Source organism: Mesoplodon bidens (assembly GCF_964165515.1).
Source record: "Mesoplodon bidens genome assembly, chromosome: 12".
Classification (NCBI taxonomy): Eukaryota; Metazoa; Chordata; class Mammalia; order Artiodactyla; family Ziphiidae; genus Mesoplodon; species Mesoplodon bidens.
The window spans coordinates 22,706,156-22,721,494 of NC_138168.1; positions in this window are offsets into that span (position 1 = coordinate 22,706,156).

The window sequence follows — 15,339 nt, forward strand, 5'->3', positions numbered from 1 at the left end:
TAGTGTACGGGTTTGGATTAGGGTATAGATTCGGGTAAGTGGTAGGGTTGAAGTTAGGGTTAGGTTTAGTCCTAGGGTTACGGTTAGCAAACGGTACGGTTTAGGGTACAGGTGAGGGTATGGATAAGTGTTAGTGTCAGGGTACATGTTAGGGTATGTGTTAGTGTTAGTGTATGGGTTAGGATTAGGTTACGGTGTCGGGTAAGGTATAGGGCTGGTGTTAGAATTAGGTTCAGGACTAGGGTTAGGGTTAGTGAATGGTAAGTTTTAGGGTACAGGTGAGTGTAAGGAAAAGTGTTAGGGTCAGGGTACGTGTTAGGGTATGTGTCAGTGTTAGTGTACGGGTTAGGATTAGGGTATGGGTTAGGGTAAGGTGTAGGGTTGTGGTTAGGTTTAGGTTTCGAGCTAGGGTTGGGTTATTGAACGGTAACGTTTAGGGTACAGGTGAGGGTATGGAAAAGTGTTAGGTTCTTTGTATGTGTTAGGGTATGTGTTATTGTTAGTGTACGGGTTAGGATTAGGGTATGGGTTTGGGTAAGGGGTAGGGTTGGCGTTAGGTTTAGGTTTCGAACTAGGGTAAGGGTTAGTGAACGGTAAGGTTTAGGGTATAGGTGAGGGTATGGAAAGTGTTATGGTCAGTGTACGTGTTAGGGCATGGGTTAGTGTTAGTGTATGTGTTAGGATTAGGGTACGGTGTAGGGTAAGGTGTAGGGCTGGTGTTAGGTTAAGTTTCAGGTCTAGGGTTAGGGTTAGTGAATGCAAAGGTTTAGGATAGAGGTGATGGTACAGAAACGTGTTAGGGTCAGGGTACGTGTTAGGGTATGTGTTAGTGTTAGTGTACAGGTCAGGATTAGGGTATGGGTTAGGGTTAGTGGTAGGATTGGTTTTAGGTTTAGGTTTAGAGCTAGGTTTCAGGTTAGTGAACGTTCAGATTTAGATTATAGGTGAGGGTGCAGAAACGTGTTAGTATCAGGGTACGTGTTAACGGTATGTGTTAATGTTAGTGTACGGGTTCGGATTAGGGTATGGGTTAGGGTAAGGGGTAGGGTTGGGGTTAGGTTTATGTTTAGAGCTAGGTTTAGGGTTAGAGAACGGTAAGGTTTAGGGTACAGGTGAGGGTACGAAAAGTTTTAGGGTCAGGGTACGTGTTAGGTTATGTGTTACTGTTAGTGTACGGGTTAGGATTAGGGTACGGTGTAGGGTAAAGTTTAGGGCTGATGTTAGGTTTAGCTTCAGAGCTAGGGTTAGGGTTAGTGAACGGTAAGGTTTTCGGTACAGGTGAGGATAAGTAAAAGTGTTAGGGTCAGGGTACGTGTTAGGGTATGGGTTAGTGTTAGTGTACAGGTTAGGATTAGGGTAGGGGTTAGGGTAAGGTGTAGGCTTGGGGTTAGGTTTAGGTTTACAGCTAGGGTTAGTGTTAGTGAACGGTAAGGTTTAGGGTACAGGTGAAGGTACGGAAACATGTTAGCATCAGGGTATGTGTTAAAGTATGTGTTAGTGTATGGGTTAGAATTAGGGTATGGGTTAGGGTAAGGTGTAGGTTTGTGGTTAGGTTTAGGTTTAGACCTAGGGTTAGGGTTAGTGAACGGTAAGGTTTAGGGTACAGGTGAGGGTACGGAAAAGTGTTAGGGTCAGAGTACATGTTAGGACATGTGTTAGTGTAGGTACGGGTTAGGATTAATGTATGGCTTAGGGTAAGGGGTAGGGTTGGGGTTAGGTTTAGGTTTAGTGCTAGGGTTAGGGTTAGCAAATGGTATGGTTTAGGGTACAGTTTAGGGTATGGATAAGTGTTAGGTTGAGGGTACGTGTTAGGGTATGTGTTAGTGTTAGTGTACGGGTTATGATTAGGGTATGGGTTAGAGTAATTGGTAGTGTTGATGTTATTTTTAGGTTTAGAGCTAGGTTTAGTGTTAGTGAACAGTAAAGTTTAGGGTACAGGTGAGGGTACGGAAACGTGTTAGGGTCAGGGTACGTGTTACGGTATGTGTTAGTGTTAGTGTACGGGTTCGGATTAGGATATAGGTTAGGGTAAAGGGTAGGGTTGGGGTTAGGTTTAGGTTTAGCGCTAGGGTTAGTGTTAGCGAACGGTACGGTTTAGGGTACAGGTGAGGGTACGGATAAGTGTTAGGGTCAGGGTACATGTTAGGGTATGTGTTAGTGTTAGCGTACGGGTTAGGATTAGGGAATGGTGTAGGGTAGAGTGTAGGGCTGGTGTTAGGATTAGGTCCAGGACTAGGGTTAGGGTTACTGAACGGTAAGGTTTAGGGTACAGGTGAGGGTAAGTAAAAGTGTTAGGGTCAGGTTACTTGTTAGCATATGTGTCAGTGTTAGTGTACGGGTTAGGATTAGGGAATGGGTTACGGTAAGGTGTAGGGTTGGGTTTAGGTTTAGGTTTAGAGCTAGGTTTAGGTTTAGTGAATGGTAAGGTTTAGGGTACAGGTGAGGGTACGGAAAAGTGTTAGGGTCAGAGTACGTGTTAAGGCATTTGTTAGTGTTAGTGTACGGGTTAGGATTAATGTATGGCTTAGGGTAAGGGGTAGATTGGGGCTAGGTTTAGTTTCAGCGCTAGGGTTTGGGTTAGCGAATGGTAAGGTTTAGGGTACAGGTGAGGGTACGGAAAAGTGTTAGGGTAAGGGTATGTGTTAGGGTATGTGTTAGTGTTGTTGTACAGGTTGGGATTATGGTACGGTGTAGGGTAAGGTGTAGGGCTGCTGTTAGCTTTAGGTTCAGTGCTAGAGTTAGGGTTAGTGAACGGTAAGTTTTAGGGGATAGCTGAGGGTACAGAAAAGTGTTAGGGTCAGGGTACATGTTAGGGTATGTGTTAGTGTTAGTGTAGGGTTAGGATCAGGGGATGGGTTAGGGTAAGGTGTAGGGCTGGTGTTACATTTAGGTTTAGAGCTAGGATTAGGGTTAGCGAACGTTAAGGTTTAGGGTACAGCTGATGGTACGGAAACGTGTTAGGGTCAGGATATGTGTTAAAGCACCGGTTAGTTTTAGTGTATGGTTTAGGATTAGGGTATGGGTTAGGGTAAGGTGTAGGGTCGGGGTTATGGTTAGGTTTAGGGCTAGGGTTATGGTTAGTGAACAGTAAGGTTTAGGGTACAGCTGAGGGTACGGAAACGTGTTAGGGTCAGGGTATGTGTTAGTGCACGTGTTAGTGTTAGTGTATGGGTTAGGATTAGGGTACGGGTTAGGGTAAGGCGTAGGGTTGGTGTTAGGTTTAGGTTTAGAGCTAAGGTTAGGGTTAGCAAACGGTAAGGTTTAGGGTATAGGTGAAGGTACGGAAAAGTGTTAGTGTCAGGGTACATTTTAGGGCATGGGTTAGTGTTACTGTATGGATTAGGATTAGGGTACGGTGTAGGGTAAAGTGTAGGGCTGGTGTTAGGTTTAGGTTCAGGGCTAGGGTTAGGGTTAGTGAACAGTAAGGTTTAGGGTACAGGTGAGTGTATGGAAAAGTTTTAGGGTCAGGGTACGTGTTAGGGTATGTGTTAGTGTTAGTGTACGTGTTAGCATTAGGGTATGGGTTGAGGTAAGGTGTAGGGTTGGAGTTAGGTTTCGGTTTAGAGCTAGGTTTACGGTTAGTGAACGGTAAGGGTTAGGGTACAGGTGAGGGTACGGAAAAGTGTTAGGGTCAGGGTACGTATTAGGGTATGTGTTAGTGTTAGTGTACGGGTTACGATTAGGATATGGGTTCGGGTAAGGTGTAAGGTTAGGGTTACATTTAGGTTTAGAGCTAGGGTTAGGGTTAGTGAAAGGTAAGCTTTAGGGTACAGGTGAGGGTACAGAAACGTGTTAGGGTCAGGGTACGTGTTAGGGTATGTGTTAGTGTTAGTGTATGGGATAGGATTAGGGTATGGTTTAGGGTAATGTGTAGGGTTGGGGTTAGGGTTAGGTTTAACACTAGGGTTATGTTTATTGAATGGTAAGGTTTGGGTACAGGTGAGGGTTCAGAAAAGTGTTAGGGTCAGGGTATGTATTAGGGTATGTGTTAGTGTTAGTGTACAGGTTAGGATTAGGGTATGGTTTAGAGTAAGTGGTAGGGTTGCGGTTGGGGTTTGGTTTAGGTTTAGCGCTAGGGTTAGTGTTAGTGAATGGTATGGTTTAGGGTACATGTGAGGGTACGGAAAAGTGTAAGAGTTAGGGTACATTTTAGGGCACGGGTTAGTGTTGGTGCATGGGTTAGGATTAGGGTACGGTGTAGGGTAAGTTGTAGGGCTGGTGTTAGGTTTAGGTTCAGGGCTAGGGTTAGGGGTAGTGAACAGTAAGGTTTAGGGTACAGGTGAGGGTACGGAAAAGTCTTAGGTTCAGGGTACGTGTTAGGTTATGTGTTAGTGTTAGTGTACGGTTTAGGATTAGGGTTTGGGTTAGGGTAAGGGGTAGGTTTGTGGTTATGTTTAGGTTTAGAGCTAGGGTTAGGGTTAGTGAATGGTAAGGTTTACAGTACAGGTGAGGGTACGGAAAAGTGTTAGGGTCAGGGTACATGTTAGGGTATGTGTTAGTGTTAGTGTACAGGATACGATTAGGGTTCAGTGTAGGGTAAGGTGTATGGCTCGTGTTAGGTTTAGGTTCAGGGGTAGGGTTACAGTTAGTGAACGGTAAGGTTTAGTGTACAGGTGAGGGTATGGAAAAGGGTTAGGGTCAGGGTACATGTAAGGGCATGGGCTAGTGTTAGTGTACGGGTTAAGATTAAGGTACAGCTTAGGGTTAGGTATATGTTGGGGTTTGGATTATGTTTAGGGCTAGGGTTAGGTTTAGCGAACGGGTAAGCTTTAGGGTACAAGTGTGGGTATGGAAAAGTGTTATGGACAAACTATGTGTTAGGGCATGGGTTAGTGTTAGTGTACGGCTTAGGATAAGGGTACGGGTTAGGGTAAGCTGTAGTTTTGGTGCTGGTGTTATGTTTAGGGCTAGGGTTACTGTTAGTGAACGGGTAATGTTTAGGGTACAGGTGAGGGTATTTAAAAGTGTTTGGGTCAGTGTACGTATTCGGGCACAGGTTAGTGTTAGTGTACGGGTTAGGATTAGGGTACAGTTTAGGGTGTGGGGTAGGTTTGGGGTCATGGTTAGGTTTAGCGCTAAGGTTGCGTTAGCGAACGGGTAAGATTTAGAGTACAGGAGATGGTACAGAAAAGTGTTAGGGTCAGGGTACATGTTAGGGCATGGGTTAGCGTTAGTGTACAGGTTAGGATTAGGTTACGGTTTAGGGTAATGTGTAGGGTTTGGATTGGGGTTAGGTTTAGGGCTAGGGTTAGGTTTAGCGAACGAGTAAGGCTTAGGGTACAGGTTGGGGTATGGTAATGGGTTAGGGTCAGGATATGTGTTAGGGCACGGGTTAGTTTTAGTGTATGGGTTAGGATTAGGGTATGGGTTAGTGTTGGGGTAGCGTTGGGGTTGGGGTTAGGTTTAGGGCTAGGGTTAGGGTTAGTGAACGGTAAGTTTTAGGGTACAGGAGAGAGTACAGAAACGTGTTAGATTCAGGGAACGTATTAGGGCATGGATTAGTGTTAATGTACGGGTTAGGATTAGGGTACGTGTTAGAGTAAGGGGTAGGGTTGGGTTTGGGATTAGGATTAGGGCTAGGGTTAGGGTTACCAAAAGGGTAAGGTTTACATACAGGTGAGGGTACGGAAAAGTGTTAGGGTCACTGTACGTGTTAGGGCAGAGGTGAGTGTACGGGTTAGGGTAAGGCGTAGGGTTGGGGTTTGGTTTAGGTTTAGGGCTAGGGATAGGGTTAGTGAACAGGTAAGTTTTAGGGTACAGTTGAGGGTACAGAAACTTGTTAGGTCATGTGTTAATGTTACTGTATGGGTTACGATTAGGGTACGGGTTAGGGTAAAGTGTAGGTTTGGGGTAGGTGTTAGTTGTATGTCTAGGATTAGTGTTAGCGAACGGTTAAATTTTAGGGTATAGGTGAGGATACGGAAAAGTGTTAGGGTCTGGGTATGTGTTAGGGCAAGAGTTAGTGTTAGTGTATGGGTTAGGATTAGGTTACGGGTTAGGGTAAGGGGTATTGTTGGGGTTGGTGTTAGGTTTAGGGCTAGTGTTAGGTTTAGTGAACGGGTAACATTTAGGGTACAAGTGAGGGAACGGAAAAATGCTAGGGTCAGAGTACATGTTAGGAAAAGGTTAGTGTTAGTGTATGGGATAGGATTAGGGTACGGTTTAGGGTAAGGGGTCTGGTTGGTGTTTGGGTTTGGTATAGGGCTAGGGTTAGGTTTAGCGAACCCGTAAGATTTAGTGTACAGGTGAGGGTATGAAAAAGTGTTAGGGTCAGGGTACATGTTAGGGCATGGGTTAGTGTTAGTGTACGGGTTAAGATTAGGTTACAGCTTAGGGTTAAGTGTAGGTTTGGGGTTGGGGTTAGGTTTAGGGTTAGTGTTAGTGAACGGGTAATGTTTAGGGTAGAGGTGAGGGTATGGAAAATTGTTATGGTCAGGGTACGTGTTAGGGCATGGGTTAGTGTTAGTGTACATGTTAGGATTAGGGTATGGGTTAGGGTACGGGTTATGGTTGAGGTTGGGATTAGGTTTAGGACTAGGTTTAGGGTTAACGAACGGATACGTTTTAGGGAAGAGGTGAGGGTACGGTAACGTGTTAGGGTCAGGGAACATGTTAGGGCATGGGTTAGTTTTAGTGTATGTGTTAGGATTAGGGTACGGGTTAGGGTACGGGTTAGGGTTGGGGTTGGGATTAGGTTTAGGGCTAGAGTTAGGGTTAGCGAACGGGTAAGAATAAGGGTACAGGAGAGTGTAAGGAAACGTGTTAGGTTCAGGGTATGTGTTAGGGCATGGTTTAGTGTTAGTGTATGTGTTAGGAATAGAATACGGGTTAGGGAAAGGGGTAGGGTTGGGATTGGGGTTAGGTTTAGGGCTAGGATTAGGGTTAGCAAATGTGTAAGGTTTAGGATACAGGTGAGGGTACGGAAATTTTTCAGTTTTAGGGTATGTGTTAGGGCACAGGTTAGTGTTAGTGTACGGGTTAGGATTAGGGTACGGGTTAGGGTAAGGTGTAGGGTTGGGGTTAGGATTAGGTTTAGGGCTAGGGTTAGGGTTAGAGAACGGGTAAGATTTAGGGTACAGGAGAGGGTACAGAAACGTGTTAGTGTCAGGGTACATGTTAGGGCATGGGTTAGTGTTAGTGTATGGGTTAGGATTAGGGTATGGTTTATGGTAAGTGTTAGGTTTGGGGTTGGGGTTTGGTTTCAGTCTAGGGTTAAGTTTAGCGAACGGGTAAGATTTAGGGTACAGGAGAGGGTACGGAATCGTGTTAGGGTCAGGGTACATATTAGGGCATGGGTTAGTGTTAGTGTATGAGTTAGGATTAGGGTACAAATTAGGGTTAGGGAAGGGTTGAGGTTGGGTTTAGGTTTAGGGCTAGGGTTAAGGTTAGCGAACAGGTAAGGTTTAGGCTACAGGTGAGTGTACGGAAAAGCTTTAGGGTCAGGGTATGTGTTAGGGCATGGATTAATATTAGCGTATGGGTTAGGATTTGGGTACAGGTTAGGGTTAGGTGAAGGGCTGGGTTTGGGGTTAGGTTTAGGGCTAGGGTTAAGGTTAGTGAATGGGTAAGTTTTAGGATACAGGTGAGTGTACAGAAAAGCTTTAGGGTCAGGGTACATGTTAGAGCACGGGTTAGTGTTAGTGTATGGGTTAGGAATAGGGTACGTGTTATGGTAAGGGGTACGGTTGGGGTTGGGATTAGGTTTAGGGCGAGGGTTAGTGTTAGTGAATGGGTAAGGTTTAGGTTACAGGTGAGTGTACGGAAAAGCTTTAGGTTCAGTGTACGTGTTAGGGCATGGATTAATATTACTGTTCGGGTTAGGATTAGGGTACAGGTTAGGGTTAGGAGAAGGGCTGGGGTTGGGGTTAGGATTAGGGCTAGGGTTAAGGTTAGTGAACAGGTAAGGTTTAGGATACAGGTGAGTGTACAGAAAAGCTTTAGGGTCAGGGTACATGTTAGAGCATGGGTTAGTGTTAGTGTACGGGTTAGGATTAGGGTACGGGTTAGGGTAATGTGTAGGGCTGGGTTTGGGTTTAGGTTTAGGTCTAGGGTTAGGTTTAGTGAACGGTTAAGCTTTAGGGTATAGGTTTCATTACGCAAATGTGTTAGTGTCATGGTACGTGTTTGGCAATGGGTTAGTGCTAGTGTACGGGTTAGGATTAGGGTACGTGTTAGGGTAAAGCGTAGGGTTGGGGTTGGCTTTAGGTTTATAGCTAGGATTAGAGTTAGCGAACGGTTAAGCTTTAGGGTATAGGTGAGTGTACGGAAAAGTGTTAGGGTCTGGATACATGTTAGGGCAAGTGTTAGTGTACGTGTTAGGGTAAGGTGTATTGTTGGGGTTGGTGTTAGGTTTAGGGCTAGTGTTAGGTTTAGTGAACGGGTAACATTTAGGGTACAAGTGAGGGAATGGAAATGTGTTAGGGTCAGGGTACGTGTTAGGGCAAGGGTTAGTGTTAGTGTATGGGATAGGATTAGGGTACGTGTTAGGGTAAGGGGTAGGGTTGTGATTGGGGTTAGGTATAGGGCTAGGGTTAGGATTAGTGAACCAATAAGATTTAGGGTACAGGTGAAGGTACAAAAAAGTGTTAGGGTCAGGGTACATGTTAGGGCACAGGTTAGTGTCAGTGTACAGGTTAAGGTTAGGGTGCACGTTATTGTTCGTGGTAGGGTTGGGTTTGGGGTTAGGTTTAGGCTTAGGGTTAGCGTTAGTGAACGGGTAAGGTTTCACAGTACCGGTGAGGTTACAGTAATGTGTTAGAGTCAGGGAACATGTTAGGGCATGGGTTAGTGTTAGTGTACAGGTTAAGATTAGGGTACAGCTTAGGGTTAAGTGTATGTTCCGGATTGGGGTTAGGTTTAGGGCTAGGGTTAGTGAACAGGTAAGGTTTAGGGTACAGGTGAAGGCACAGAAAATTAATATGGTTAGGGTATGTGTTAGGGGATGGGTTAGTGTTAGTTTAGGGGTTAGGATTAGGGTACGAGTTAAGGTAAGGTGTAGGGTTAGGATTGTGGTTAGGTTTAGGTCTAGGTTTAGGGTTAATGAATGGGTAAGTTTTAGGGTACAGGTGAGGGCACGGTAACATGTTATGGTCAGGATACATGTTCAGGCATGGGTTAGTGTTAGTGTACGTGTTAGGATTAGGGTATGGGTTAGGGTGTGGGTTGGTGTTGCTGTTGGATTTAGGTTTAGGGCTAGGGTTTGGGTTAGCGAATGGGTAAGTTTTAGGGTACAGGTGAGGGTACGGAAAAGTGTTAGGGTCAGGATACGTCTTAGGTCATGATTTAGGGTTAGTGTACCGGTTCGGATAAGGGTAAGGGTTATTGTAAGGGGTGTGGTTGTCATTGGGGTTAGGTTTAGGGCTAGGTTTAGTTTGAGCAAACGAGTAAGATTTAGGGTACAATTGAGGTTACAGAAGCGTGTTAGTGTTAGGGTATGTGTTAGGACACGTGTTAGTGTTAATGTAAGGGCAAGGATTAGGGTACGGATTAGGTTATGGGGTATGGTTGGGTTTGGGGATAGGTTTACGGCTAGGTATAGGGTTAGCGAACAGGTAAGGTTTAGGGTACAGGTGATGGTACGGTAACATGTTAGTGTCAGGGTACATGTTAGGGCAAGGGCTAGTGTTAGTGTTCCTGTAAGGATTAGGGTACGGGTTAGGGCAAGGTGTACGGTTGGGGTTGAGTTTAGGTTTAGGACTAGGATTAGGGTTAGCGAACGGGTAACTTTTAGGGTTTAGGTGAGGATACAGAAACGTGTTAGTGTCAGGGTATGTGTTAGCACATCTGTTAGTGTTAGTGTACAGTTTTGGAGTAGGGTACAGGTTAGGGTAAGGTGTAGGTTTGGGGTTGGCGTTAGGTTTAGGGCTAGGGTTACTGTTAGTGAACGGGTAAGGTTTAAGGTACAGGTGAGGGTACAGAAACGTGTTAGGGTCAGGGTACCTGTTAGGACATGGGTTATTGTTAGTGTATGGGTTAGGATTAGGGTACAGTTAGGGTAAGGGTTAGGGTTGCGGTTGGGGTTAAGTTTAGGGCTAGGGTTAGGGTTAGCGAACAGTTAAGGTTTAGGGTGCCAGTGAGGTTACAGTAATGTGTTAATGTCAGGGTACATGTTAGGGCACGTGTTAGTGTTTGTGTACAGGTTAAGATTAGGTTACAGCTTAGGGTTAAGGGTAGGTTTGGGGTTGGGGTTAGGTTTAGGGCTAGTGTTGGTGAACGGGTAATGTTTAGGGTAGAGTTGAGGGTATGGTAACATGTTAGGGTCAGGAAACATGTTAGGGCATGGGTTAGTTTTACTCTACGTGTTAGGATTAGGGTACGGGTTAACGTATGGCTTAGGGTTGGGTTTGAGATTAGCTTTAGGTCTAGGGTTAGGGTTTGCGAACGGGTAAGATTTAGGGTACAGGAGAGTTTAAGGGAACGTGTTAGGTTCAGGGTATGTGTGAGGGCATGGCTTAGTGTTAGTGTATGTGTTAGGAATAGAGTACGGGTTAGGGAAAGGGGTAGGGTTGGGGTTGGGGTTAGGTTTAGGGCTAGAATTAGGGTTAGCGAATGTGTAAGGTTTAGGATACAGGTGAGGGTATGGAAAATTTTTAGTTTCAGGGTATGTGTTAGGGCACAGGTTAGTGTTAGTGTACGGGTTAGGATTAGGGTAGGGGTTAGGGTAAGGTGTAGGGTTGGGGTTGGGGTTAGGTTTAGGCTTAGGGTTAGCGTTAGCGAACGGGTAAGGTTTCCAGGTACTGGTGAGGTTACAGTAATGTGTTAGGGTCAGGGTACATGTTAGGGCCTTGGTTAGTGTTAGTGTACAGGTTAAGATTAGGGTACAGCTTAGGGTTATGTGTAGGTTCCAGATTAGGGTTAGGTTTAGGGCTAGGGTTAGTGAATGTGTAAGGTTTAGGGTGCAGGTGAGGGAATAGAAAATTATTATGGTCACGGTACGTGTTAGGGGATGGGTTAGTGTTAGTTTAGGGGTTAGGATTAGGGTACGAGTTAAGGTATGATGTAAGGTCGGGGTTGCGGTTAGGTTTTGGTCTAGGGTTAGGGTTAGTGAATGGGTAAGTTTTAGGGTACTGGTGAGGGCACGGTAACATGTTACGGTCAGTGTTCATGTTTGGTCATGGGTTAGTGTTAGTGTATGGGTTAGGATTAGGGTACGGGTTAGGGTGTGGTTTGGGGTTGGGTTGGGTTTAGGTTTAGGGCTAGGGTTTGGGTTAGCGAACAGGTAAGTTTTAGGGTACAGGTGAGGGTACGGAAAAGTGTTAGGTTCAGGATACATCTTAGGGCATGATTTAGGGTTAGTGTACCGGTTCGGATAAGGGTAAGGGTTATTGTAAGGGGTGTGGTTGTCGTTGGGGTTAGGTTTAGGTCTAGGTTTAGTTTGAGCAAACGGGTAAGATTTAGGGTACAATTGAGGTTACAGAAGCGTGTTAGGGTTAGGGTACATGTTAGGACACGTGTTAGTGTTAGTGTATGGGCAAGGATTAGGGTACGGTTTAGGTTAAGGGATAGGGTTGGGTTTGGAGTTAGGTTTATGGTAGGTATAGGGTTAGCGAACGGGTAAGGTTTAGGGTACAGGTGATGGTACGGTAACATGTTAGTGTCAGGGTACATGTTAGGGCAAGGGCTAGTGTCAGTGTTCCTGTAAGGATTAGGGTACGGGTTAGGGCAAGGTGTACGGTTGGGGTTGAGTTTAGGTTTAGGACTAGGATTAGGGTTAGCGAACGGGTAACTTTTAGGGTTTAGGTGAGGATACAGAAACGTGTTAGTGTCAGGGTATGTGTTAGCACATCTGTTAGTGTTAGTGTACAGTTTTGGAGTAGGGTACAGGTTAGGGTAAGGTGTAGGTTTGGGGTTGGCGTTAGGTTTAGGGCTAGGGTTACTGTTAGTGAACGGGTAAGGTTTAAGGTACAGGTGAGGGTACAGAAACGTGTTAGGGTCAGGGTACCTGTTAGGACATGGGTTATTGTTAGTGTATGGGTTAGGATTAGGGTACAGTTAGGGTAAGGGTTAGGGTTGCGGTTGGGGTTAAGTTTAGGGCTAGGGTTAGGGTTAGCGAACAGTTAAGGTTTAGGGTGCCAGTGAGGTTACAGTAATGTGTTAATGTCAGGGTACATGTTAGGGCACGTGTTAGTGTTTGTGTACAGGTTAAGATTAGGTTACAGCTTAGGGTTAAGGGTAGGTTTGGGGTTGGGGTTAGGTTTAGGGCTAGTGTTGGTGAACGGGTAATGTTTAGGGTAGAGTTGAGGGTATGGTAACATGTTAGGGTCAGGAAACATGTTAGGGCATGGGTTAGTTTTACTCTACGTGTTAGGATTAGGGTACGGGTTAACGTATGGCTTAGGGTTGGGTTTGAGATTAGCTTTAGGTCTAGGGTTAGGGTTTGCGAACGGGTAAGATTTAGGGTACAGGAGAGTTTAAGGGAACGTGTTAGGTTCAGGGTATGTGTGAGGGCATGGCTTAGTGTTAGTGTATGTGTTAGGAATAGAGTACGGGTTAGGGAAAGGGGTAGGGTTGGGGTTGGGGTTAGGTTTAGGGCTAGAATTAGGGTTAGCGAATGTGTAAGGTTTAGGATACAGGTGAGGGTATGGAAAATTTTTAGTTTCAGGGTATGTGTTAGGGCACAGGTTAGTGTTAGTGTACGGGTTAGGATTAGGGTACGGGTTAGGGTAAGGTGTAGGGTTGGGGTTGGGGTTAGGTTTAGGCTTAGGGTTAGCGTTAGCGAACGGGTAAGGTTTCCAGGTACTGGTGAGGTTACAGTAATGTGTTAGGGTCAGGGTACATGTTAGGGCCTTGGTTAGTGTTAGTGTACAGGTTAAGATTAGGGTACAGCTTAGGGTTATGTGTAGGTTCCAGATTAGGGTTAGGTTTAGGGCTAGGGTTAGTGAATGTGTAAGGTTTAGGGTGCAGGTGAGGGAATAGAAAATTATTATGGTCACGGTACGTGTTAGGGGATGGGTTAGTGTTAGTTTAGGGGTTACGATTAGGGTACGAGTTAAGGTATGATGTAAGGTCGGGGTTGCGGTTAGGTTTTGGTCTAGGGTTAGGGTTAGTGAATGGGTAAGTTTTAGGGTACTGGTGAGGGCACGGTAACATGTTACGGTCAGTGTTCATGTTTGGTCATGGGTTAGTGTTAGTGTATGGGTTAGGATTAGGGTACGGGTTAGGGTGTGGTTTGGGGTTGGGTTGGGTTTAGGTTTAGGGCTAGGGTTTGGGTTAGCGAACAGGTAAGTTTTAGGGTACAGGTGAGAGTACGGAAAAGTGTTAGGTTCAGGATACATCTTAGGGCATGATTTAGGGTTAGTGTACCGGTTCGGATAAGGGTAAGGGTTATTGTAAGGGGTGTGGTTGTCGTTGGGGTTAGGTTTAGGTCTAGGTTTAGTTTGAGCAAACGGGTAAGATTTAGGGTACAATTGAGGTTACAGAAGCGTGTTAGGGTTAGGGTACATGTTAGGACACGTGTTAGTGTTAGTGTATGGGCAAGGATTAGGGTACGGTTTAGGTTAAGGGATAGGGTTGGGTTTGGAGTTAGGTTTATGGTAGGTATAGGGTTAGCGAACGGGTAAGGTTTAGGGTACAGGTGATGGTACGGTAACATGTTAGTGTCAGGGTACATGTTAGGGCAAGGGCTAGTGTCAGTGTTCCTGTAAGGATTAGGGTACGGGTTAGGGCAAGGTGTACGGTTGGGGTTGAGTTTAGGTTTAGGACTAGGATTAGGGTTAGCGAACGGGTAACTTTTAGGGTTTAGGTGAGGATACAGAAACGTGTTAGTGTCAGGGTATGTGTTAGCACATCTGTTAGTGTTAGTGTACAGTTTTGGAGTAGGGTACAGGTTAGGGTAAGGTGTAGGTTTGGGGTTGGCGTTAGGTTTAGGGCTAGGGTTACTGTTAGTGAACGGGTAAGGTTTAAGGTACAGGTGAGGGTACAGAAACGTGTTAGGGTCAGGGTACCTGTTAGGACATGGGTTATTGTTAGTGTATGGGTTAGGATTAGGGTACAGTTAGGGTAAGGGTTAGGGTTGCGGTTGGGGTTAAGTTTAGGGCTAGGGTTAGGGTTAGCGAACAGTTAAGGTTTAGGGTGCCAGTGAGGTTACAGTAATGTGTTAATGTCAGGGTACATGTTAGGGCACGTGTTAGTGTTTGTGTACAGGTTAAGATTAGGTTACAGCTTAGGGTTAAGGGTAGGTTTGGGGTTGGGGTTAGGTTTAGGGCTAGTGTTGGTGAACGGGTAATGTTTAGGGTAGAGTTGAGGGTATGGTAACACGTTAGGGTCAGGAAACATGTTAGGGCATGGGTTAGTTTTACTCTACGTGTTAGGATTAGGGTACGGGTTAACATATGGCTTAGGGTTGGGTTTGAGATTAGCTTTAGGTTTAGGGTTAGGGTTTGCGAACGGGTAAGATTTAGGGTACAGGAGAGTTTAAGGGAACGTGTTAGGTTCAGGGTATGTGTGAGGGCATGGCTTAGTGTTAGTGTATGTGTTAGGAATAGAGTACGGGTTAGGGAAAGGGGTAGGGTTGGGGTTGGGGTTAGGTTTAGGGCTAGAATTAGGGTTAGCGAATGTGTAAGGTTTAGGATACAGGTGAGGGTATGGAAAATTTTTAGTTTCAGGGTATGTGTTAGGGCACAGGTTAGTGTTAGTGTACGGGTTAGGATTAGGGTACGGGTTAGGGTAAGGTGTAGGGTTGGGGTTGGGGTTAGGTTTAGGCTTAGGGTTAACGTTAGCGAACGGGTAAGGTTTCCAGGTACTGGTGAGGTTACAGTAATGTGTTAGGGTCAGGGTACATGTTAGGGCCTTGGTTAGTGTTAGTGTACAGGTTAAGATTAGGGTACAGCTTAGGGTTATGTGTAGGTTCCAGATTAGGGTTAGGTTTAGGGCTAGGGTTAGTGAATGTGTAAGGTTTAGGGTGCAGGTGAGGGAATAGAAAATTATTATGGTCACGGTACGTGTTAGGGGATGGGTTAGTGTTAGTTTAGGGGTTAGGATTAGGGTACGAGTTAAGGTAAGATGTAAGGTCGGGGTTGCGGTTAGGTTTTGGTCTAGGGTTAGGGTTAGTGAATGGGTAAGTTTTAGGGTACTGGTGAGGGCATGGTAACATGTTACGGTCAGTGTTCATGTTTGGTCATGGGTTAGTGTTAGTGTATGGGTTAGGATTAGGGTACGGGTTAGGGTGTGGTTTGGGGTTGGGTTGGGTTTAGGTTTAGGGCTAGGGTTTGGGTTAGCGAACAGGTAAGTTTTAGGGTACAGGTGAGAGTACGGAAAAGTGTTAGGTTCAGGATACATCTTAGGGCATGATTTAGGGTTAGTGTACCGGTTCGGATAAGGGTAAGGGTTATTGTAAGGGGT